The sequence below is a fragment of the Amblyomma mixtum genome, chromosome 1, assembly GCF_055824585.1.
Source record: "Amblyomma mixtum isolate Tamu chromosome 1, ASM5582458v1, whole genome shotgun sequence".
In the NCBI taxonomy this organism is placed as follows: Eukaryota; Metazoa; Arthropoda; class Arachnida; order Ixodida; family Ixodidae; genus Amblyomma; species Amblyomma mixtum.
Window position 1 is genome coordinate 194,248,722 of NC_143012.1, and position 23,564 is coordinate 194,272,285.

Below are 23,564 nucleotides of genomic sequence, written 5' to 3' on the forward strand. Positions count from 1 at the left end.
AGTGGTGTTTATCTTTCCTCATATCTTTCAACTCTCTTCTATCTGCACGTGGCAGCGGTGGTGGCTCGGCTGGAGCCAGTAGGCAGGCCCGTGCTCTTTCCTTTTCATCCTTCTCTCAGTCGCAACCAACCAACCGTCGGCGCAGAGCGACGGTAGACACGGCGGATGCGGGCTGAAGAAACGGATGAAGTTGCTTTCGCAATTTCCGTGCTTAACCAAGCTGAGCTTCTGCCAATTTTTTGTACCTGTTTTACAGAAGAGTTTTATAACAGTATTCTAATATTCAACGCTACCTGGCATACCGCCCACGCCGAGAGCAGCGGACGGTGCGGAAGCATGGCATACGCAGGAAAACTGAATAAATACAACGCCATTGAAAATTTGTTTTGAGGAAATGAAACGAGCAGTAACTGCCTAACTTCTTGGTACACACTTCAGCCACGGCGTGAGAGCAAGGAGGAAAGCGGGTATGGCCGTAGTGGAGGGCTCCGGAATAGTTTTGACAACCTGAGGATCCTTAACGTGCACTGACATCGCACAGTACACGGGCGCCTTTTGCGTCAATAGAAACGCGGCGATCGATGCGCGGGGGTAGTGTCAGCATTGCGATTTCGGTTCTGTAAGCGATTTGTGTTGACGAATTCACGTGCGGCTGTTGTGCCCGGGCGTGTTGGGACACATTTTTCTTGTTTCTTTTTTGTTGGTCCCAATATAATCTATGTTGTGCCCGGGACTGTGGGAGAGCCGGAGTGGAGCTCGCCAATGGTGAAAACGCCGCGTCGAATGAGCGACTGCGTTGCGTGTGGAGTGCACGATAGCGTTATATCGAACGCGCATCGGCAAGAGGTAGCTATGTGCAGAGCATGTGCCAACGGCGCGGCGTCGAACGCGCGTCAGAGGATCGTGTCATTCTCCTCAACCGCCATCCTCCACAGACAAGTAGCTTTTCATAGGCCGAAGGGTGCCGGCCTGTTGGACACTGGAATGTGATCGTAGAACAGGAAAAAGTTGAGGATTAAGCTGCCCCATGCAATTCCTGGCGTCCAAAACGCTTTTTTTTAGGGTCGCGAAAAGGTTCCCGTCAGCATCATGTACGCGGAACTACGCCGCCGGCAATTTGGGTTGCTGTGGGCTGCCCTGGCGAGTCGTCAACTGCATGCAAGCTACCGCTGCATGTGTGCAAGGCGTGTTTCTTATCTGTGGCGCCCAATCTTCGGCACTGGGCGAGTGGAATTGACTTGTGAAATGCGGCTTTGTTTTGTCTTCCTGTTTTCAATGGTCAATACTGCTAGTACAATAACTTCTCCTTGCATGCTCAAATTTCAGCAATTCTACCCGCACTAGTACCTGGACGTCTCGAGGAATCCTTTGAACCGGGTGCTACAATTTCCTCTACTTCTGGATAGGGCTTTTTCCCAGCAACGTCCTACCGTTTCAGACGGGTAGGCACTACAAAATGGCTCACAAGTTAGCAACACACGTATTCTTTCAAGAACGACGCGTCCTTTACTCACGACGTAGCGGACTACGAGTAATTGGCGCAGTGTTAGCCCGTCCTTTGCCCGCGCATATGCGCGTGTGGTCTCGGCAGGCACCGGCCTCAAGCGAAAACACCGCGCTAGTTTCTGAAGCCTCTTACAGAGGGATTAGGTTTACCGCAGACAACGTGCTGTACGGCAGGCATGCCCACAGGTCGGTCACTCATACCTGGTCTGGCCAGGCGGAGCCAGTCCTGCTCTTAACTATGCCCCAAAGTAAGCCCAAGGGGCTGTTTATTGTAAAGGAATTGATCATGGCCGCTCCCCTTAGCATCGTTTTTCCGCTGTGCAATTCTGTACTTTGGGCGCATTCCAGCCAATTCGCATTTTCGTGAGGAATTCACTCGATGTTTTTAAGATCACTCTCCAATTCCCACGCCGCGCAAAGTATGTATACATTAGTCCCTTGCCTCCAATGTGTTCATGCAGACTCACGGACATGTCATTGTCAAGATAGACCAAAAATTGGCACTTAGATACCGCCCAAGACTATCGTCAAGGCAAACTCGTTATTTTTACTTAGGCACCGTTCAAAATGTGTCAAAGCATCATAGCTGCTGACGCTAAACAGGCACTCATCGTCTCAGCATCAAGCGTGGAGCACACGCGCGTAACATTGGTTCGGGATTGGAATATGCGTGATAAGTGACCACTTCCTTCGAGCATCGAAACTGTGAAAATTGGTCAAAGAGCACGGCAGAGACCCGGGCGGCTCAGCACCACATCTGTGCGACACAAGCGAGCAACGAGCGCAGTTGGCCGCTGCCGTAAATCTTTCACCCCCTCTGTTGTCAGCAAACAAGGGAACAGTGAGTGAACATGAATGCGAGTGAGTGGACATGAGCATGAGTGAATGGTTATGAGTGCGAGTGTGGTCGTGAGTGTGAGTGAGTGGTTGTGAGTTTGAGTGGACATGGCGTGTGTGTGGGTTGTGAGTGTGAGTGGACATGAGTGCGAGTTATGAGTGCGAGTACATGTGACTCGGTCGTGAGTGTGAGTGAGTGGTTGTGAGTTTGAGTGGACATGGCGTGTGTGTGGGTTGTGAGTGTGAGTGGACATGAGTGCGAGTGTGGGTGAGTGGTTGTGAGGGCGAGTGATAATTAGTGCGAGTGTGGATGAATGTTTCTGAGGGCGAGTGGTAATGAGTGCGAGTGTGAGTGAGTGGTTGTGAGTGGACGTGAGTGCGCGTGTGAGTGAATGGATGTGAGTGTTAGTGGCCGTAAGTGTGAGTGTGGTTGGGCCACCTCTCATGGTGCCAAGGTATGCCTGAGGTGCTGGGAATTATACCGGGAAATTCCACTACGTAACCTCTTCCTCTCTTCTTTCACTTCCATCTTCCTCTTTTTTTAACGACGCGGTAGAGGTATCCACCGAGAAGTGAGACATTTACTGCGTCATTTCCTTTACTCAGGAACCTCTAATCAGTGCACGTTGAAGATCCCCAATATACATGGCGTAGAGGTAGGCCATCCACTTTGCGTGCAAGAGGACCAGGGTTGAAATCCCGGTGGCGCGAAATTCACCACCGGATAAACAAAAACACCGCGTGTCGATAGAATTGCACAACAAGGACTGGGATGCGGCCGGGTCTCGGTGACCAGAATTGGCAGCGCACTCCCTCACCAGAACAGGATTTGCCGCCCTGGTGTAGTACTGGGCCACAACCTCCTATATGATTCAACCAATCAACTCTCAGCCCTCAAACCCCAGCGACAGCGGAGGAACTGCCTAGGCGGCGGTCTGACCTGTGACGCAGGCATACCTCGGCAAAATCCCGAGTGCTCACTCGGGCTGACTCATAAAAGTTTGGTCAACCTACAGGCTCACTCAAACTCACACTCACAGAGGTCCAGGCTCACTCAAACTCATTTAGTCTCACAACTTACTTGTGCTCACTCAGACTCACCAGTGAACAGGGGTCAACCACCCTAGCGACTCACGTCTCGCTCAGACTCACGACTCATCAGGCTCACTCACTCATCTCAGCTCACGGCTCACTTCGGCCCGGCCATTTCAACTCGACTCATCTACGCTTTACTCATTTGGGCTCACTCGTACAATCCAACTCATGACTCACCCATTCTCACCTTGACACAGGACCCTATAAGCTCGCACATCTGACAGCTGAATCGTTTTTACGCCGAACGGCCTCAGTTAAGCGCCTGAAATGCACACAAAATGTTAAAACACGGTGATGCGATGAGCACTTAACTGCAGCTAACTTTTAGCCAGGCCTAGCTGAGAGGCCTGTAGCTGCTGCTCGCAGCATGTAAAGATCTAAGGCCACTGCATGTGTTCTGCAACCAATTAAAAAACAGCAAAATAACTAGAACAATCGCGATACAGCAAGCCACAGCTAATATCCAACGAGACCAAGTGCTGCGACCAGTGGCGTAGCCAGAAATTTTGTTCGGGGAGGGGGGGCTCATGTTGCAGCGTGGCCTCCTCATAGAATTTGTGGAGGGACCAAACAGAAGAATAGTAACGGCATTACCGCTGACAATGCCACTGTGTGTTAGATAACCCTACACACTGTCTAGACAAGTGAAATATGCATTTTTTCAAATAAAAGAATATATTCGTATGTCATAAAAATCGCGGCAACATAACTGACACCAATGCTTCCAACTTTTTGCTTATTAAATAAGTAAAGAAAATATCACACGATGTCTAGAACTATCTCAGTCTGAAACTAGCAAAGCAGTGCATGGCGCTAATATGAAAACGTATTAAAGGTCATGAAATGAGCAAGTAGAGGACAAATATATTAATCAATCTTTATCGTTCAAGAACCTTAACATTTTTGTACATATGCAACGGCTAGGAAAAAATCTCAATGACGCTGTCCTTTGTTTCAGTGTACTGCGCAGCAGCAGCTGTTAAAGGTCATGTATTGCGAGTAATCACGCCGAAATTTTAGTCGCAACAGCGATCACTTGCATAAACGAGGAGTTTGCAAAATGTACCTTAGAAGTGCGAAGATACAGTTTGATAAAGGACAACAAAGTGTCACTGGAAACAAAGTCACTGCGTGTATCTACAAAACCTCGCGTCAAGATATTTAAATACACGTATGTCTCCATTAAATCTACGTGTCTAAGCAAAGGTCACTATATGTAATGCGTCAAACAAGGGAAATAAACATCTTGCGCAATAACTGATAGTAAAATTTACACACAGAAGGACAGACGATCCAGGCAAAAACAAAATCTATGATAGCAGAAGTCGCGATATGTACGTGGGCCATGCTGCGGCTGGTGACAGTTCGAAAATTTTTTATTTGTGGGGAGGGGGGGCTCAAGCCCCATAAGCACCCCCCCCCCCCTGGTTATGCCCCTGACGGCGACTAATAAACTTTTCTCGCCCTTCAGTAATGTTCTAGAGTGCAGAAGCCACAAAAATTACATATCACGAAACAATGAAATTGCTCTACATCATAATCGCTACCGAAAGCGTATTCAGTACTACGAGTGCACAGGAAACTCGCGCTTATGAACGTTATAAACTCGGGCCCAATCGGCATCATAGATTCACTTGGAATCATGGGATTTTAAAGCGAAAGCTTTACTACTTGCACTTTCAGCCTTTGCCGTGGCGCGGCGGTGCCACCGTCGACCTTTAGTTGACCTCTGTGTGACGCCATGTGTGACATCATGCCGAAGAGAAGGGCGACCGACTCGCGCCGTCGCAAGCCACGGCGGTGCCACCACCGGCGCCTAACTCCTGCGCTCTCCGCTAGGAGCGTAACAGGTGTTGTGACGTCACGCCGAAGAGAAGGGCGACCGACTCGCGCCGTCGCAAGCCGCGGCGGTGCCACCACCGGCGCCTAACTCCTGCGCTCTCCGCTAGAAGCGCAACAGGTGCTTTGTGACGTCACGCCGAGGAGAAGGGCGACCGACTCGCGCCGTCGCAAGCCGCGGCGGTGCCACCACCGGCGCCTAACTCCTGCGCTCTCCGCTACGAGCGCGATTGTGGCGTTACGCTGAAGAGATTAGGCTCGACTCACGTCGCTAGAAAGCAGTAGCTGTGCCAACCACCAGCGGCTTAACATTGCTTTGCGATCTTGCGCCGTCCGTGTGCGACGGCGATGCACATGAACGGCGGCCTGACTGGACTGGATTGTACTGGACTGGATTGGATTAGAATAAATTAGATTATATTAGATTACATTAGATTGCATTGGATTGGATTGGATTGTATAACAGATGCATCGCCACAAGTCTAACCACAAGCACCACCACCAGCTACACTACCAGCTGAACCATGGCGTAGGTACGGATATTGCTTTCGCAATTACCGGGCTTAACCAAACTAAGCCACAGCGAATTTTTTTCAACCTCACATCACGGACATATTTGATTTGACACGCCCACACTATACCGGACTGACCAAGACTCAGACCACGATATGATTGTGAGCCCATACTCACGACTCACAGAATGATCTGAATGCGAGCCAGCACTCACGACTCACGAAATGATCTGAATGTGAGTCCAGACTCACTCGCGACTCAAATCATGATCTGCATGCCAGTGCGCACTCACAACTCAGATCATGATCTGAACGTCAGTCCGGACACACGTCAGTCCGGGCTCGGAACGTGATCGGAATGTGAGTCGGGGCTCACTCACGACTAAGATCATGATCTGAATGTGAGTCCGAACTCACTCATGACTCAGATCATGATCTGAAATGAACCTGAGTGAGCTCGAGTGAGTCCGCCGACCTATGGACGCAGGTCAGGGTGCTAAGAATCTCTGGCTCCGGACAGGCTGCCAAAGGAAACTGAACCTGACTTTTAACACTAGAACATTTAGAGTGAGGATAGTCTATAGCAGTGCTGTTCGAGGAACAAGCAGGCACTAAATGGGATGTCATAGGGCTTAGTGAGGTTAGGAGGAGAGATGAGGCACATTCAGTGCTAAAGGGCGGGCATGTGCTCTGTTATCGTGGATTAGAGGACAGACGATAACAAGATGCGGGTTTCCTCATCAGTCAAGAGCTTGAAACATAGCGAAATTCTATGGTATTAATAAGAGGGTGGAATTTCTCGTAGTTAGGCTTAATAAAAGGTACGAGATGAAGGCGGTTCAGGCCTACTCGCCTGCGTTCAACCACAATGACCAGATCTTCGAAACCTTCTATGAATACGTGGAATCGGCAATGAGCAAAGTAACAACACAGTAGACTGTACTGATGGGCGACTTCAAAACCAAGGTAGGCAAGGAGGAGGCTGGAGGCCAGGCAGTAGGCGACTATGGCATAGGTTATAGGAATAGAAGGGGGCAGTAGTTAGTAGAGTGAGCAGAGAGAAATAGTTTACGGATAATAAATTTCTTCTTCACCAACGGAAGAACAAGAAGTGGGCTTGGAAGAGCCCCACTGGTGAGACTAAAAATGAAATAGGCTTCGTACCGTGCGCTTACCCTGGCATCGTGCATGATGTGGAGGTCCTCAGAAAGGAGAGTAGTGGACCACAGGATGGTAAGTTTCGAATTATCCTAAACTTAAAGAGGGAATGGAAGAGACTAGTGAAGCGGAATCCTATTAACGAGATAGCGGTGAGAGGGACAGTAGAGGAACGGAGGATATCGCTGGAGAGCAGATATGTGGCTTTAACTAAGGACGACGACCTTAAACGATAATCTCACAGCTATCATTACGGAATGCACAGTAGAAGTAGGGGGTAGGAGGGTTAGACAGGATACCGACAAGCTTTCTAAGGAGGCGAAAGATCTGGTCAAGAAGCGGAAAAGCATGAAAGGATCCAAATCCACAGACAGAATAGAACTGGCAGAGCTTTCAAAGCTAATCATTAAGTGCAAGGTAACTTACTTAAGAAAGTTTAATATGGGGCGAATAGAGCATGCTCTAAAGCATGGAGGTAGCCTAAAAGGGGTGAGGGGGAAACTAGGCATAGGCAAATATCTGTTTCTTTTCTGTTTAATGCCCTCCTACTCTTTTTGTGTTTGGGTCAGAGAACATCTCTGTATTTTTGAATTTTGTTTTTATTCTGTTTGATCAGTGATGCATATTAAACACTTCTGCTTGGGCTCGAAAAGGGCCTGCAGTATGTTTAAATAAATAAATAAATAAATACACAAATAAATAAATAAACAAATAAAATATTGAGAGACAATGAGTGCAATGTCATGAGCAATATGTTCGAGATAGTGAAGTAGCCGAAAATGGGTTTATGGGGGTTTAACGTCCCAAAGCGACTCAGGCTATGAGGGGCGCCGTAGTGGAGGGCTCCGGAAATTTCGACCACCTGGGGTTCTTTAACGTGCACTGACATCGCACAGCACACGGGCCTCAAGAATTTCGCCTCCATCGAAATTCAGCCGCCGAGCCCGGGATCGAACCCGCGTCTTTCGGGCCAGCAGCCGAGCGCCGTAACCACTGAGCCACCGCGGCGGGGCCGTGACCGCACGAACTCAATAAAAGAAATGAATTCTGGTGAATGCAAAGGTGTCTCAGAAATGTTTCTTCGAAATATGTACTGAGGCGTACATGGGTAATTATTTATGAGCATCTAAATTACAGATTTGCGTAAATTTTCTCCGGGCCTCCGTGCATGGAGCGCAGTCGTAGCGCCATCACACGGCACCCACTGAAACCCCCCCTCGCAATGGACGGCACTGGCCTAGCAGATAGCGCGCGTGTAGGCGCGATTGGTTGGTTGGTTTATTGGGGTTTAACGTCCCAAAGCGACTGAGGCTATGAGAGACGCCGTAGTGAACGGCTCCGGAAATTTCGACCACCTGGGGTCCTTTAACGTGCACTGACATCGCACAGCACACGGGCCTCTAGAATTTCGCCTTCAAGAAATTCAGCTGCCGCGGCCGGGATTGAACCCGCATCTTTCGGGTCAGCAGCCGAGCGCCGTAACCACTGAGCCACCACGGCGGGGCAGGCGCGATTACATTACTGCACCTAAGCAGACATGTGCACCGCTGTAATTTTTCGTATTTCTTTTTCTTTTCGAAGAGAGACGCGACAAACGCCTATTATCTGGCCTCAATAGATTACGAGAAAGCACTTGACTCAGTCGAATCCTCAGCAGTCATGCAGGCATTGCGGAATCAGAGTGCGAAAGGGTCTTATGTGAAAATACTGGAAGATATGTATACCAACTGCACAGCTACCATAGCCCTCCATAAAATCAGCAATAAAATTCTGAAAAGGAAGGGTTTCAGACAGGGAGGCACGATCTCGCCATTGCTATCCACCGCCTGATTGCAAGATGTATACAGAGGCCTGGATTGAGAGCTGTTGCGGATAAGAGTTAATGGAGAATACCTTAGTAAACTGTGATTTAGTGAAGCACTGATGACACTGCCTTGCTGAAATGAACTGCAAAATATGATTAGCGTGTTAGACAGGCTGTACCAGAACGGTGGGTCTAAAAATGAAACCAAAGTAATGTTCAACAGTCTCGGAAGGGAACAACAGTTTACACTTGGAAGCGAGGAGCTGGAAGTGGTAAGAGAATACGTCTACTTAGGGCAGGCACTGAACGCAGATCCGGACCACGAGAGTGAAATCACAAGAAGAATAAGAATGAGGTGGAGCTCATTTGCCATTTTCTCTCAGATAATCAATGACAGTTTACCAATATCCCTGAAGAGAAAGTTATAACAGCCATATATCTTACTGCAGGGTGCTCACATATGGGGCAACGCAGCGAGCTATTATAAGGAAGGTGGTAAGCGTGATGTTAAGAGGCGGGAAGAAGACGGTGTGAGACAGAGAACTAAACTGTGTTAATGGCATCCTAGTCGAAATCAAGAGGGATTAAGAAGTTCGCGCTGATAGGGTGGCCGCAGCTGGCACAGGACAGGGCTAGTTGGAGAGATATGGTAGAGGCCCTTGCCCTGCAGTGGGCGTATACAGGCTGATGGTGATGGGGAAAAAATTCCCAGGGTCGAAATTATTTGGCTGCTTTCCACTTCGCACATCCTTCTTTGTAGAGGGCGCTACGAACACCGCTGTTCTATTTTACGGTGGCGGTAAATCGTGTGGGGATCTACGGCCCGTTTTTTGTCCATTTAAACTGCGCGCGCTGCCTTCCAGTCATCTAGATGCGTACGGGTGACAGAACTGCTGCTAGCAAGATGCGGTCTCATGTGATCACCGTGCGGTGACCTCACAAGGGCGGCGAAAGCAGCACCGCAGCGTGTCGGGAAGATTCCGGGGAGAGCGCTGCTGGGGCACGGTCACGCTTTCGCGGCCAGCACGAGCCGGCGGGATGTATGTAGTAGACCGACGGCGGGGCGGCGCCTTACCAAGAAGACAGAAGATGGAAGCGACGTCTCCGAAGATGGAACAGCTGCTTGGCGTGAGTGGCTGCTACGAGAGCAGCTGGTGTCTTATGCCCCTTCGAACCTCCCTTTAAATGTTCCGCTTCGTCCCATTCGTGCCTCAGTGTGTTTTGTTCTGCCGCTGCCAGGTGTCAGCGCCCGTTTTATTGTAGTCCGAACATTGCACTCTAGAGAGCTGAGGTCACATGCTCTGCTTCGCCGCTACGTTGACTGCTGTGCCCCGTTAAAAGCGCTGGTTTGGTCCGGAACAAACCGGTGTCTTTTATGCTGACTGTGGATGTGTCACTCGTCAGGCGACATGGCTATGGGCGGCAGGCTATGGCTTGCAAACCCCGTTCCCTAGAAGGCGAGGCCTTCATCTGGCGCCCAACGTGGATGTTTACTCGAGCACTGGTTCGCCCGCGAGTGTCGCGAATTGGTATTAGCCTTCAATGTTCGCTCCTTTTGTGCTTAACTAAGTCGGACACTTCAAGGTCACCTTTCGGTACCTTGCTGATCACTGAAAGACCAGCAGTCCCTGCATGCAGCATTTGCGGAGGCACATTTAAGAGGAATGTGGCAGGAGCCGACCGAGTTTATGAGCAAAGTGCTTGGCTTGATGGCTGAGCCAGTTCAATCAAAGGTTCAATTCATAGCGATGTTGGGAGACTGGCAAACGTTACAGGGTGCAGTGTCACCTGATGGACACTCGGTTCAAACCTGGCGTCTCGGTTGCGATGTAGGCACCTTACATAGGGCTCGTGAATAGCAGGTAAATTTGCTAGTGCCAAGGTATACCAGGAGGACGCCGATAAGGAATCTGTCAGATTTCCTTTACAAATTACAGGACTATCAGAAAGTAATGGCAATTTCGGACTGCGCTATGCTCAGCGTATACTGCCCGTCTCTTTAGTAGGTTCTACTGCAACTTGGAGACGTACAGTCAGGGACAAAAGTCTCCGGACCACGTGTTCCTCAAACGAAGCTTACAGCTCTACAATCAGACAGCGGCTGGAGACCGCACTTGTGGAGATGAAAGAACAAAAATTTAACTTTTACCTCCACAAGTGTGGTCTCCAGCCGCCGACTAATAGCAGAGCTATCGGATTCGTTAGAGGAACACGTGGTCCGGAGACTTTTGTCCCCGACTGTACACAGTGGCCGTTCACGACCACGAACGATTTCATTGAGCTTTATATTCAGCATGCCCTGTTACCAATAAAGCCAGTTGTGAGTACAGCGTTTTTCCGTGTGTTGTGTGTTTCTTCTCCACGTGTTTGTGTTTCTTCTCTGCAGTTATGATACGACACGGAGAGTGGCGCGTCTCCATTCCGTGTTGTTGTACCGAAGAGCCCCTGAAAGTAAATTTTGGACTACTTTCACGACACATACCTTGCAGACCATAGCAACGGCAAGAAAACTTATGCATGTTGCGCCGCGTCGTGACACGGCCACACATGAGAAAGGATGTCCTGAAGTACCTTCGAACTTTCCTTACCTGCCAGACCCCCCAGCCGAGGAGGGAGAAGCCACCGGGCCTCATGCAACCCGTGCAAACCGCGGCGTGCGACGTGATGGGCCCTTATCCTACTTCAGCGAAGGGAATCGCTACCTGCTCGTTGTCACAGACCACTTCTCGAAATGGGTGGACTTGTACCCATTGGTCAAACTCGAGTCGAAAGGAATCTGGGATAAGCTCTTAGAGACATTCAGTCGCTTTGGTTATCCAGCACGTCTTATCACGGACATGCTGCTTATTTCACGTGCAGATTATATATTTATTTATTTATTCGATACTGTCAATCCCATCAGGGATCGTAACAGGGAGGGCAAAAGTACAGAGGCGCACAAAAAAATAGCAATGGTAATTAATCAAAGTACATAAAAATATGACACGAGATTATACATTAGAAGATACCTGCAACAAATAAACCAGAATGAGGAGCATGTGACATGATTTTGGCGGACAATAATACCACAAGTGAAAACACAAACGGAAGGAATAGCTTCGTAATGACATATATGAACTCAATAAATACTAAGATATAAGTAGTTGATTTTCCACACGTGTGCTAAAGGAATGCAATGATGGATTACTAACAATGGATGTGTTCAAGGTGTTCCATTCGCGTATAGCACGAGGGAAGTATGAATATTTGAAAGTGTCAGTACGGAATGAAAACTCGTTTAGAGTGTGTATGTGTTTATTACGTGTTTGTCGCGTTTGTGATTGTGATATGTATCTTGAAGTGTCGACTTTTAATTGATTGTGTACGAGTTGGTACATGGTTTTAAAGCGCGCTAGTTTTGCTCTGTTTTGAAGGGTTAGTAGTCCTGCGTGTTTGAGTAGTTCTGTTGGTGAGTCTGTCAACCTGTGTTTATTAAATATACATCTGACCGCCTTCCTCTGCACTGCTTCTATTTGTTTAGTAAGCTTGTTAGTGAAAGCAAACCAAACAACATTAGCATACTCTAGAATTGGTCTGACATATGTGTTATACGCAAGAAGCTTTGTTTCCGATGGTGCTAGTTTGAGGCGTCTGTTAATGAAAAATAACTGTTTTAAGGCGGTTGATGTGACATTGTTAACAAGATAATCCCATCTGAGGTCAGAGGTAAGTGTTATGCCTAAATATTTATATTCGGACACCGAATCAAAAAGAATGTTGTTTAATGTGTACTGGTAATTTGGTGTATTTTTCTGGTTACGGATAAAGCAACTGATTTTTTAACATTAATAGTCATCTGCCATTCTTCACACCACTTGGTCACTGCTGTTAAAGCGTTATTTAAAGCTATATGGTCATTGACGCAGTTAATTTCCTGGTAAAGTACACAGTCATCGGCAAAGAGTTTAATATTGTGAGAAATACTAGTAGGTAAGTCGTTTATAAAAAATAAAAATAATACTGGGCCAAGAACACTTCCTTGTGGCACGCCGGATGTAACATTAGTTGTTTCGGACTTATCATTGTTAATTTCGACGAATTGAGTACGGTAAGTCAAATAATCAACGATCCAGTCTACTATAGGGCCAGCTCCAAGGGTTGCATTAAGTTTCATAAGTTTGGAATGTGATACGTGGTCGAAAGCTTTCGAAAAGTCTAAGAAATTGAGATCAATTTGTTTCTTTTCATCAATAGCGAAGGATATGTCATGTGTAAGTTCGATTAGTTGTGTGATTGTAGAAACTCCTTTCCGAAAGCCGTGCTGAAAAGGTGTTAAAATTTGATTTTCCTCTAAGTAGGTTGTTATGTGCTTTAAGATAATGTGCTCTAGTAACTTGCATACAGTGCTTGTTAGTGAAATTGGTGTGAAATTTGAAGGATCTGATATGCTTCCTGTTTTGTGTATAGGTGTCACTTTAGCTATTTCCCATTCTTTAGGAATGGTGTGCGATGACAATGACTTGTTAAAAAGTATTACTAAATATTTTGCTACCCATTCGGCATATCTACGCAAAAAAAAGTTAGAGATTCCATCAGGTCCTGATCCTTTCTTTGTGTGCAAGCTTAATAAGAGGTTTAAGACTCCTGCTTCTTTTACAGTAAGGGGTTCTAAATTATTTGCTGAGCAAGAACTAATACTAGGCTTAATTCCGTTGTCTGTAGTGAAAATAGAAGTAAAGTAGTTATTCAGCGTGGTTGCAATATTTCTGTTTTCTTCTGGAGAAGCTTGGTTATCTTTTCGTGATTTATGGTTCAGGTGACACCAGAACTTTTGGGGAGCATCTTTTAAGAAACGAGTCAGCGTATTAGTAAAGTAAAATGTTTTAGCTGTTTTTATTTTGGTTCTTAAATCAGTGATGGCAGAGTTTATTTTTTCAATTGTTTTTGGTAATGGATGGCGTTTCTGCACTTTTTTCAGCCCGCGAATTTTTCGCTTGGCATGAATTACGGTTCGAGTTATCCATGGATTACGTTTGCGTATTCTCTTAGTCTTGGTAGGCACATAATTAGTAACGCAATATGACACAACGTTTTTGAATCTCTGCCACAATGTTTCTATGTCAGTATTAATATCATCTGAGAGTTGCTGAAATGGTGTTAGTTCGTGTGATAAAGTATCAAGTATGGTAGTGTCGTCAGCTCGGTTGTAGTCTGGGTACGTTATTGTAGATGGAAAACAAGGGGCACTATAGTGATGCGGGACAGAACACATTACAAGTTTGTGATCAGACAGGCCATTTAAAATTTCAACCTTTGTTTCTGGACAGGAGAAGTGGCTACTCAGGAAAACTAAATCTAAAACATTGGAGCTAGTTCCTTGCACACGTGTGGGTTCTGTTACAATTTGCGAGAGGTTAAAAGAAAGCATTATATCAAAAACAACATCAGCGCAAGGTGAGGTATGGTGCAGTGTATTCCAGTTAATATCAGGAAGATTGAAATCCCCTAAAAGTATTAGTCTCGCCCCCTTAACATGATGTTGCATATAAGTATACAATGAATGAAGTATGATAGGATCAGAACATGGACTAAGATAGACGCAACCCACAACGATTGCAGAATCAGAAAAGCAGAGTTTGCAAAAAATTGCTTCAACTCCGTCAACTTCAGGTAACATAACGAAATGTATATCTTTTCTTATCACTAATGCCACGCCTCCGCCTCGCGTCAGCCTGTCCTTGCGTGCTATGGAGTAGTTGGGGGGAATTACTTCAAAGACTTTGATTTCTCTTGTCAGCCAAGTTTCTGTTATAGCCATGAATTCTGGCTTTAAACCTAATAATAAAGATTCCAAGGGACCGAGCTTATTGATAATACTACGCGCATTAATGTTCACGAAAGTTATTTGGGATGTTGTGGACGGCGCGTGCGTAGAGCCCGTGTACTTCTGTTTTGGTTTTTTGCCTCGGTTAGTAAAGGTGTAACTGGATGAGCTGCATTTGGTGACACTTCACATTTTTTGTTGTCCCAAAAGTACAATTCACCGTTTATCTTTAGTTTGTCGGAAACCAGCGACACTTTTTCACCGCAATCTTTTTTTGGTTTCCCGTATTTCCATAGCTTTTTTCTGATTTCGCGGGCACGAGGCGAAAAATCTTCACTTATGGTAAACTCGGTGCCCTTTAATTTGTGGCAGTTACGTAAAATGTTCGTTTTGTCCCTGAAATCTAAAAGCTTCAGTATTATAGGCCTTGTTTTGTCTTCTGCTGGTCTCTCTAGTCTGTGAATGCGTTCTATTGCAACTTCTTCCAGTTTTAAGGATTCTTTGACAACTTTTTGATTCACAGCTCGCTCCAGCGAGTCGCTATTTTCTTCTTCCTCTTCAGGCATGCCATAAATTATAATATTCGATCTTCTGGAGCGATTTTCGAGATCGTCTACTTTCGGTTTGGTTTATGAGGTTTAACGTCCCAAAGCGACTAAGGCTATGAGAGACGCCGTAGTGGAGGGCTCCGGAAATTTCGACCACCTGGGGTTCTTTAACGTGCACTGACATCGCACAGTACACGGGCCTCTAGAATTTCTCCTCCAAAGAAATTCTAGCCGCCGCGGCCGGGATCGAACCCGCGTCTTTTGGGTCAGCAGCCGAGCACCATAACCGCTGAGCCACCCCGGCGGCTTCGTCTACTTTTAATTCCAGAGATAATGTGAGCTGCTGAAGATTTGCAACATGTTCAGTACATGACGAAAGCTTGTCTTCAAGTAGGGTAAGGCGTTCTAGTTTGTTGTCTATCGATGTTAACCTTTCTTCTTTTATTGTTTTTATGTCATCGGCTATCTGTCGTAGCTGTTGAAGAAGTTCTACCATATCAGGCCCAGGATTTGTCTCAACGTCACCCGCAAACAGTAACAATTTCAATATACGCACCACATCGCACACTGTATAAAGAAGTACCGCAGGGCACGGCAGCACAAGGCAACGCTCGCTAGATCTAAAACATTTCCCAAAAGGCTTTCGTACCTGCACGAGGAAGACAAGAGGGTTATCCATCTGTGCGCAAGCCCAGCTGCCGTGCCCTTTGGCCTCAAATCCTTAGTTGACGGCTTTTATAGCCCAGGAAGCTTGCAGCGCCGCTAAGCATGGCTTGAAGACCACACTGTCGCTGCCGCTAGTCGTTGGCGATGGTAGGTGACGAAATCCATCCGTAGATCGTAGGATCAGGGGCGTTGAAACGTTGTCGTTCCACAGCACATGAGCAAGTTCGTACTGGAAGTGCTGACGTGGTTGTTGGCATCCCAACGGTATCACCAGCAGGCTGGCAATGATCTGCACGAGGAAGACAAGCGGGTTATCCATCTGTGCGCAAGCCCAGCTGCCGTGCCCTTTGGTCTGAAATCCTTCATTCACGGCTTTTATAGCCCAGGAAGCTTGTAGCGCCGCTAAGCATGGCTTGAAGACCACACTGTCGCTGCCGCTAGTCGTTGGCGATGGTAGGTGACGAAATCCATCCGTAGATCGTAGGATCAGGGGCGTTGAAACGTTGTCGTTCCACAGCACATGAACAAGTTCGTACTGGAAGTGCTTACGTGGTTGTTGGCATCCCGACGGTATCACCAGCAGGCTGGCAATGATCTGCACGATGAAGACAAGCGGGTTATCCATCTGTGCGCAAGCCCAGCTGCCGTGCCCTTTGTTGACACCTGTGAGGCCTTAGGCGTCCAGCACAAAAAGACGACGACCTACCATCCCCAATCCAACAAGACACAGCGTGTCAACAGGAATCCAAAGAATATATGCTGGTGGCGTTCACGTAGCGCCATAAGGACTGGGACGCGCGTATCCAGGAAATGGCCTTCGCCACACGGATAACTGGAAACCGGTCCACTGGTTTTACTCTGGCATTTCGGCTTCTCTTTAGAGAGCTGCGGTTTCCTATCGAGCACGCTTCCTCCCATGGTTCTGTATTACCAGCTCGCAATTATTTCAGCCATACGCAGGATCTTTCTAGCTGCCTGGCCGGAACCTTCAAGAAGGCCAGAGAGAACTTGGAACTCGCCCACCTTGAGCACTGAAATCATCATAAGAAGGGCAGACGACCCCTCGAGTTGTCCGTCTGCGACAAAGTGTCCCGTGACATGCACCCACTTAGTGATGCGGCAAAAGGGTTAACAAAGTGGTAACAAAGCGTGTGTCTCGGCTGTCGTACTGACTTCGTAATGCGCATGGTGGTCGAGAAACTGGGCCGGCCGACGTGGCTGACATCAGAGCGTACCAAGGCCTTCCACCAGCCAAATAGACGCCCGTGGCTCACCAGGAGGATGGCACGTTCGGACTGGAACGACAGCGGCGACCACAGCGGCCACCCTGACCGTTACATAGCTGGGGCTTCCCAAGGTCTGCTGATGTCTAAATCGTGCACCTGGATAACCGCGGCACGCCATTGCTTTTGTACCCCTTCTTTTGTCGCCTTTAAGCATGAAATGCTCTTAGCTCCCGTTGTCGGCAGTGTGGTGACGTCACGCCGAGACCGAGATCCAATATCCGGGCACTGAAACGAGAACATCCGGGCACCGTTAGGGGCTTTGAGAGAGGTCCGCTTAGAGCAAGAGGGGAGCGCCAGGGCGAGAAGGGCTTTGGGCGGACACGCCGCCTTGATCACGCGCGCGCGGGGACGGAAAAACTGCTTCCGCGCCGTCCCCAAGGATGGCGCTACGGTCCCACACTCGCGCATGTAAAAGACCGGCCGCTGGGCCTTCTGCTCATGACGTTTCCCCCTTTGGCAGGCAAATGTATACACGCTCGCGGAGTATTCGAACGCGCTGCATATACATTCTTGTCAGGCCTGCGTCTCGTCGTGTCCGCGTACGCTTCTGCATCGTCCTGCATTTAAATGCCGCCACCGTCACAGCTGCTTAAACCGAGCAATGGAGCCTGATGAAAGGAGAGGTAGGAAGCGTCTTGCGGAAAGCGATCGCATTGCGAGTGATACGCCACAGCAGAAGACTGCTCGCCCCTGCCGACAACGCCATGCTTATGCGGCCGCTCCCGAAAGCGACAAGGCCTCCACGGTCCGCGGCTGCCTGCCTAAGCCCGCACTATTGCAGGCGATCGCTTAAACGCAACAAGAAGAGTGTGGTGTGGTGTGTTGAACACGACCCATTTCAAGATTTTGACTAGTACCATCTACAACCAATGTGTTATGCTCGTAAACATTTCATGCTTACTCTACTCTCGGTTACGGGAGAGGCAGATTTTTTCTGATGCCTCGGGAAGTGTTCTGTCTTGTGAGGGGGAGTGTGGAGATCTTCGGTCACTTTTTATCCATTTAAACTGCGCGCGCTGTCTTCCGATCATTCAAGTGTGTACAGTCGCGAGCAAAAAAATATTAGCACAGGTCACTGGCGATCAGAACTGTGATATCTCACCATGCGGCGCTGCGGTTCGCAGACCTGCCTTTCCGGCCGTTTCCATGTTTGCAGCATGGGGGGACGGCAGGAAGTAAGCTTTATCAAGCGTGCACCGCTCGAGCGTCCAAGTGCCGACCCTACGTGACTGCGCATGCGGCATTTATTTTGGCTCGGTTATCATGAGCAAAGACGACCTCTTTTTATTACTGTTTTTTTATATCCGCAATGGTTTGTCAAAAGGAACTCACGGGAACAATAGATGGTAGCGCTGATTTGAGCCAGTAATTTTGCTGGTCCGCGACAGTCCGCTGAACCCCCCTAATACTGTAGAATGGGAACGGCCCGGCACTCTCGTTATCAGTCTCTTCGCCACCCGCAGCGCCACGCGTTGCCATTCCGGCGCTCTGGTGTTCCGTCATGTGTGCTAATCTTTTTTGCTCGTGACTGTACGTGTGCAGCGCAACTGCGCGTGACAGAACGACAGAACTGCTGCTCGCGAGATGTGGTCACATGCGATCACTGTGCGGTGACCTCATAAGGGCGGCGAAAGCAGCACCGCAGCGCGTCGGGGGAATTCGGGGGAGAGCGCTGCTGGGGCGAGGTCACGCTTTCGGCGGCCAGCACTGGCCGTCGCGATGTAGTTCGTACACGGGCGGCGGGGCAGCACCTTACCAGGAAGACAGAAGATGGAAGCGGCGTATCCGAAGATGGAACAGCTGCTTGGCGTGAGTGGCTGCTACGAGAGCAGCTGGTGTCTTATGCCGCTTCGAGCCGCCCTTTAGCTGTTCCGCTTCTTCCCATTCGCGCCACAATGTGTTTGTTTTCTCGCGCTTAGGTCTTAGCACCCGCTTTGTTGTAGTCCGCGCATTGCCCTCTGGAGAGCCAAACCGCAGTCTCTGATCCTCCGCTACGTTCATTGTTGTGCCCGCTAGAAAGCGCTGGTTTGGTCCGGAACAAACCGGTGTCTGTTATGCTGTCTGTAGCTGTCATTAGTCGGGCGCGACCATGGCTTGCGAAGCCCGTTTACTACAATGTGAAGCCTTCAGCCAGTGGAAACAATTGAAGAATTGAACACTTTATACTAGAATGTGGCGATATCCATCCGGATGACGACGTAGGGACAGAAGCTGCCCCTGAGGCCCTTGAGTTTACAGGACAATGGTCATATGAGTGAAGTTGGCAAGGAAAAAAAAACTGGCTCAAAAGGAGGGCGATGACAAAGTATCAAGGTCAGGATAAAAATATGTATTTAAATATAGTCGCAAATTTACGGATAACATTGTTTGGTTGGACGAACTGCTTAACGAAATGTAACGAAACAAAATGCCAAGCATGATGGCAACTGCCACTACCAAGCTTCTGTCCGACATGAGGCTAAATATACTCTACCAACCTGAGACCGATCTCGTCAACATCGGGAGTAGGAAAGGTGATGGAAAGACTGGCGCTGAGCAGGTACGAATGACGTTGAGAACAACATGATAACTACCATCTACGCTCATTGGGTTCCGCCGACATGTCTGGTTTCAAGACGCGGTGCTCCTTATCGCGAACGACGTCTACTCGATCTCGAGCAGAGCTCAGACCAGCAACCTTGCGGGGCTTGACGTACTATCGGTCGCAAAAGTAAATGAACTGCTCAGGGCCGCGGAGCGTCTGCGGAACCACATCGCGGCGCTGTACCGAAGCCAATGACCGCGGCAAATGCGACTGTTCTCGTTTTCGTACGTTCCGTAGCCTCCCATTGTCTGCGAAAAGTACAGAATATAATGAGGATGCGACTTGTTGAACACTGCAGGGCTTGCATCAACTGCATACCATGACTCCGCGATGTGAGGATTCTGGGCAGAGGCAGACAACAAGCAGTTCGTGAAAGTTTGAAGTCCTTTCAGAAGAAATGACAGTTCGAACTGTGAAACTGACACATTTGTTTATCTCTGTGAGGTTGAGAAGAAATCCTTTCACGCCTACTATGAAAATACATTTTGTTTGCATCTTCCTGTTGCCTTGTACGCGTGCGCATGTCCAAAGTTTTGTAAGGGTATATATGTCGATCGCTTTCACCTCATTAAACCGTTGTGAGCAAGCGTCCGTGTTGTCTTCTTTCTTGTGTGATGTATTTCATTTATTGGCGCCAGTATTCTTTTATTATGTCTTCGGGTGCCTCTGAATACTTTAATTTGCGCCACTTGTAAGAACTTTCTGTCCAAGACTTGGCATGCTCTCAAGGACCTTGGTGCAGATGATTCCTACCATTTTATTTAAATTTTGTTTTTGTGTCCTTTTACCTTCTTAGCACTTGATGAACTGGACATTCCAAGGAATTATCTTTTCTGGTACTGCGTCATTGCAAGGTTCATTGTGCGTTGATGAACTTTGAGCGTGTGAAGCGGATGCAACTAATATCCTCTGAAGTAGAATTCTCCTGCTGACAGGATTAGGAAACATCAAATTATTCTCTTCGATTTACTGGAGAAGTTCTAAGCGCTGAACATCACATTTCCGTAGCCTTTGTAGCCGCTTGATGATCGTGTTCTATGCCCGTAGAGGGCAACCACTCAGCAATATGCCTTTCCAGGTCCATTGTCTTTAACATGTGAATTACAAATGAAAAAATAGGGAAAGAAAAAAACTGGAAGGGACACTAAGGCTCCGCCTCAAGAGTATGATGCGATAGTGTTTATGGGTTAATGCCCATAGACGAGGAATTGTGCATTCTCGATTGATTTTAAATTTATAAATGTTGGGAGTCCTCATACCACTCCTGGCGCTGTGGTGCAGCGGTTAAGCGATGCGCCACTGCCCTGCGATGGCAGGTGCCCCCAGCGGCGGGCCTTGTGTGAACTATGGTTCTCTTGCCGAGGAACCCCTAGCGACCAATCATTAGTTTAACTGCCACGTGCAACAATGGACACTTCGCTTACAATCCGATGAGCAGGTTGGGATGACGCCACAAGGCCGGTGACCTAGTGGCCCACCTAGTTTGTCTCTGCGGGGATTTTTCGCTCACAACGGCGACGACGCCGGATTTTTGGCAGAATGGGAGCCTTCACGCTATCACATTAAAATAATTCTGTGAGAGCAGAAGCTGCAAATTAAACTACATCCAAGTATGGCGTGTTGCCTTCAAGGACCACAGGAGCCTCCTTGGCTGGCATTCCAGCATATGTCGACAGGCTACCATCTACAGCCGACGCCGAGGGAATTGCAAGCCCATTTTCCATGCCCAAGTTGCTTGCAGCAATAGGTGAGGCCCGTCGGAACACTGCACCCGGTCCGGACTCCATTCCGTACGAGGTGTACAAGAACTTGAGTTCCGCTGTACTCCCTCAACTCCTCTCCACCATCAACAAGGTACGGATAAAGGGCACCGTACCAGAAACTTGGAAATCAGCTATTGTGATCCCCCTCCCAAAGCCGGGAAAGCCGCCGACAGACCTTGATAATTTCCGGCCTATTTCGCTTACGCCCACTTTGTGTAAGCTTACCGAAAAAATGTTTGCCACACGACTGCCGTGGTGGCTTGAGCACCACGGTTTCTACCCCGCCCAAAAGGCTTTCGGACGTCGATAGGTACAGAAGATGGATTGGATGTCTTGCCGTCATCAGTTCTAGCATCAACTCGCAGCCACAACGCACAGGCGCGCACAAAAGTAAACGGAACATGAAACTGTCTTCGAATATCTTTCACGCGTCACGTTATTGAAATTTCCAGCAGTAGTACTCGCATGCTGGTAGAAGAGGTTGGTGGGCTTTCTTGTAGACAAACAACGCTTCTTCATTACCAATGGAGAAAACGTGAATGCACTTCGAACGCAATAGCGTGCTCCGTTTACTTACGGCCGCGCCTGTACTTACCGTACTCGCCATGAACGTTGAAAAGGCGTACGACAATATCAATCATGCTGCTATCCTGGAATCTCTTGACATGCTGCCTTTCCTCTGCTGGCACACCCGGTTTTACCACTATATAAGTTGGCTGCGCAAACAATTAAGAAAAAATATGTGCCAGAAGTGGGATTCGAACCCACGCCCACATTTGTGGACCAGAAGCCTCTGTAAGCCCACATCACGCAGGCAAGGATTTTAACCTTGAGTCTGGCGCCTTAGACCGCTCGGCCATCCTGACACTGCCAGCAAGCTCAATTTTAACACTATATAAGTTGGCTGCGCAAAGAATCGAGAAAAAATGTGTGCCAGAAGTGGGATTCGAACCCACGCCCACATTTGTGGACCAGAAGCCTCTGTAAGCCCACATCACGCAGGCAAGGATTTTAACCTTGAGTCTGGCGCCTTAGACCGCTCGGCCATCCTGACACTGCTAGCAAACTCGATTTTAACACTATATAGGTTGGCTGCGCAAAGAATCAAGAAAAAAATGTGTGCCAGAAGTGGGATTCGAACCCACGCCCACATTTGTGGACCAGAAGCCTCTGTAAGCCCACATCACGCAGGCAAGGATTTTAACCTTGAGTCTGGCGCCTTAGACCGCTCGGCCATCCTGACACTGCCGGCAAGCTCGATTTTAACACTATATGAGTTAGCTGCGCAAAGAATCGAGAAAAAATGTGTGCCACAAGTGGGATTCGAACCCACGCCCACATTTGTGGACTAGAAGCCTTTGCAAGCCCACATCACGCAGGCAAGGATTTTAACCTTGAGTCTGGCGCCTTAGACCGCTCGGCCATCCTTTTTTTTTTTCTTTATTGCCTTCGAGAAAACAACACAAAAATTACATAAACCAAACTTTGAAAACCAGCAACCTGCCAGATCTTCCTGGCAGGCCATGTCAAGTTTAAAATTCTCTCAACAGAGTCAAATTTTCCATCCTGGGTAGCCAATCGGGTACACAAGCTTGCAGTTTCATCACTTCAACAAATCTACGTACATTTTCCCGAAAATACATACGGGCTGGTCTCGCGTCAGAATCGCAGTAATACCCCGCCATTCTGGAGCGCCATATACTATGGAGGCCCCAGAGCATTACCTGATCAAACGGGAACCCGTCCTGGTTTTCAATTGCCAAATATCTGATACCGTAGGGATGAAGCGGGAGCTCTTTTTTAATTGTTCGTTGCAAAACGTCCCAAAAAAACACCCCCTCCCAACAGTGAAGAAACACATGGTCTATTGTTTCGGGACACTTGCAGATTAGGCAATGCGAACCCCACGGTAGGAATAAACCCCTTCCCTCTAAGAACCTTTTAACTGATAGTGTTTCTGTATGTAGCTTGAAGAAGAAAGTTTTGGTTCCTGGCTGTACTTGCATTCTTTTTACTCTTTTCAGAACATCCCCTCCGTGGCCTCCATCGTACAAAGCTCTGTACATTGGCACTGGAAAAACAACATCACACAGATCTGCGTATAGCTTTTTCCGCTTCACGTCACTTAAATATTCTCTCGAAAAACGCACAACAAGAAATTTA

The 23,564-nt window shown here is 48.1% G+C and overlaps 3 non-coding genes across 3 annotated transcripts; all 3 read right to left on the reverse strand.

Annotated features, from left to right (window-relative positions):
• Window positions 1-22,144: 22,144 nt before the first annotated feature.
• On the reverse strand, window positions 22,145-22,267 carry TRNAL-CAA (transfer RNA leucine (anticodon CAA)). Its single transcript has 2 exons — window positions 22,230-22,267; window positions 22,145-22,190 (listed from the first exon to the last, which is right to left on the reverse strand). It is a non-coding gene; the product is annotated as a tRNA-Leu (tRNA).
• A 65-nt stretch (window positions 22,268-22,332) lies between these two features.
• TRNAL-CAA (transfer RNA leucine (anticodon CAA)) lies at window positions 22,333-22,455 on the reverse strand. The gene is made up of 2 exons: window positions 22,418-22,455; window positions 22,333-22,378 (listed from the first exon to the last, which is right to left on the reverse strand). It is a non-coding gene; the product is annotated as a tRNA-Leu (tRNA).
• A 66-nt stretch (window positions 22,456-22,521) lies between these two features.
• Window positions 22,522-22,644, reverse strand: TRNAL-CAA (transfer RNA leucine (anticodon CAA)). Its single transcript has 2 exons — window positions 22,607-22,644; window positions 22,522-22,567 (listed from the first exon to the last, which is right to left on the reverse strand). It is a non-coding gene; the product is annotated as a tRNA-Leu (tRNA).
• Window positions 22,645-23,564: the final 920 nt, after the last annotated feature.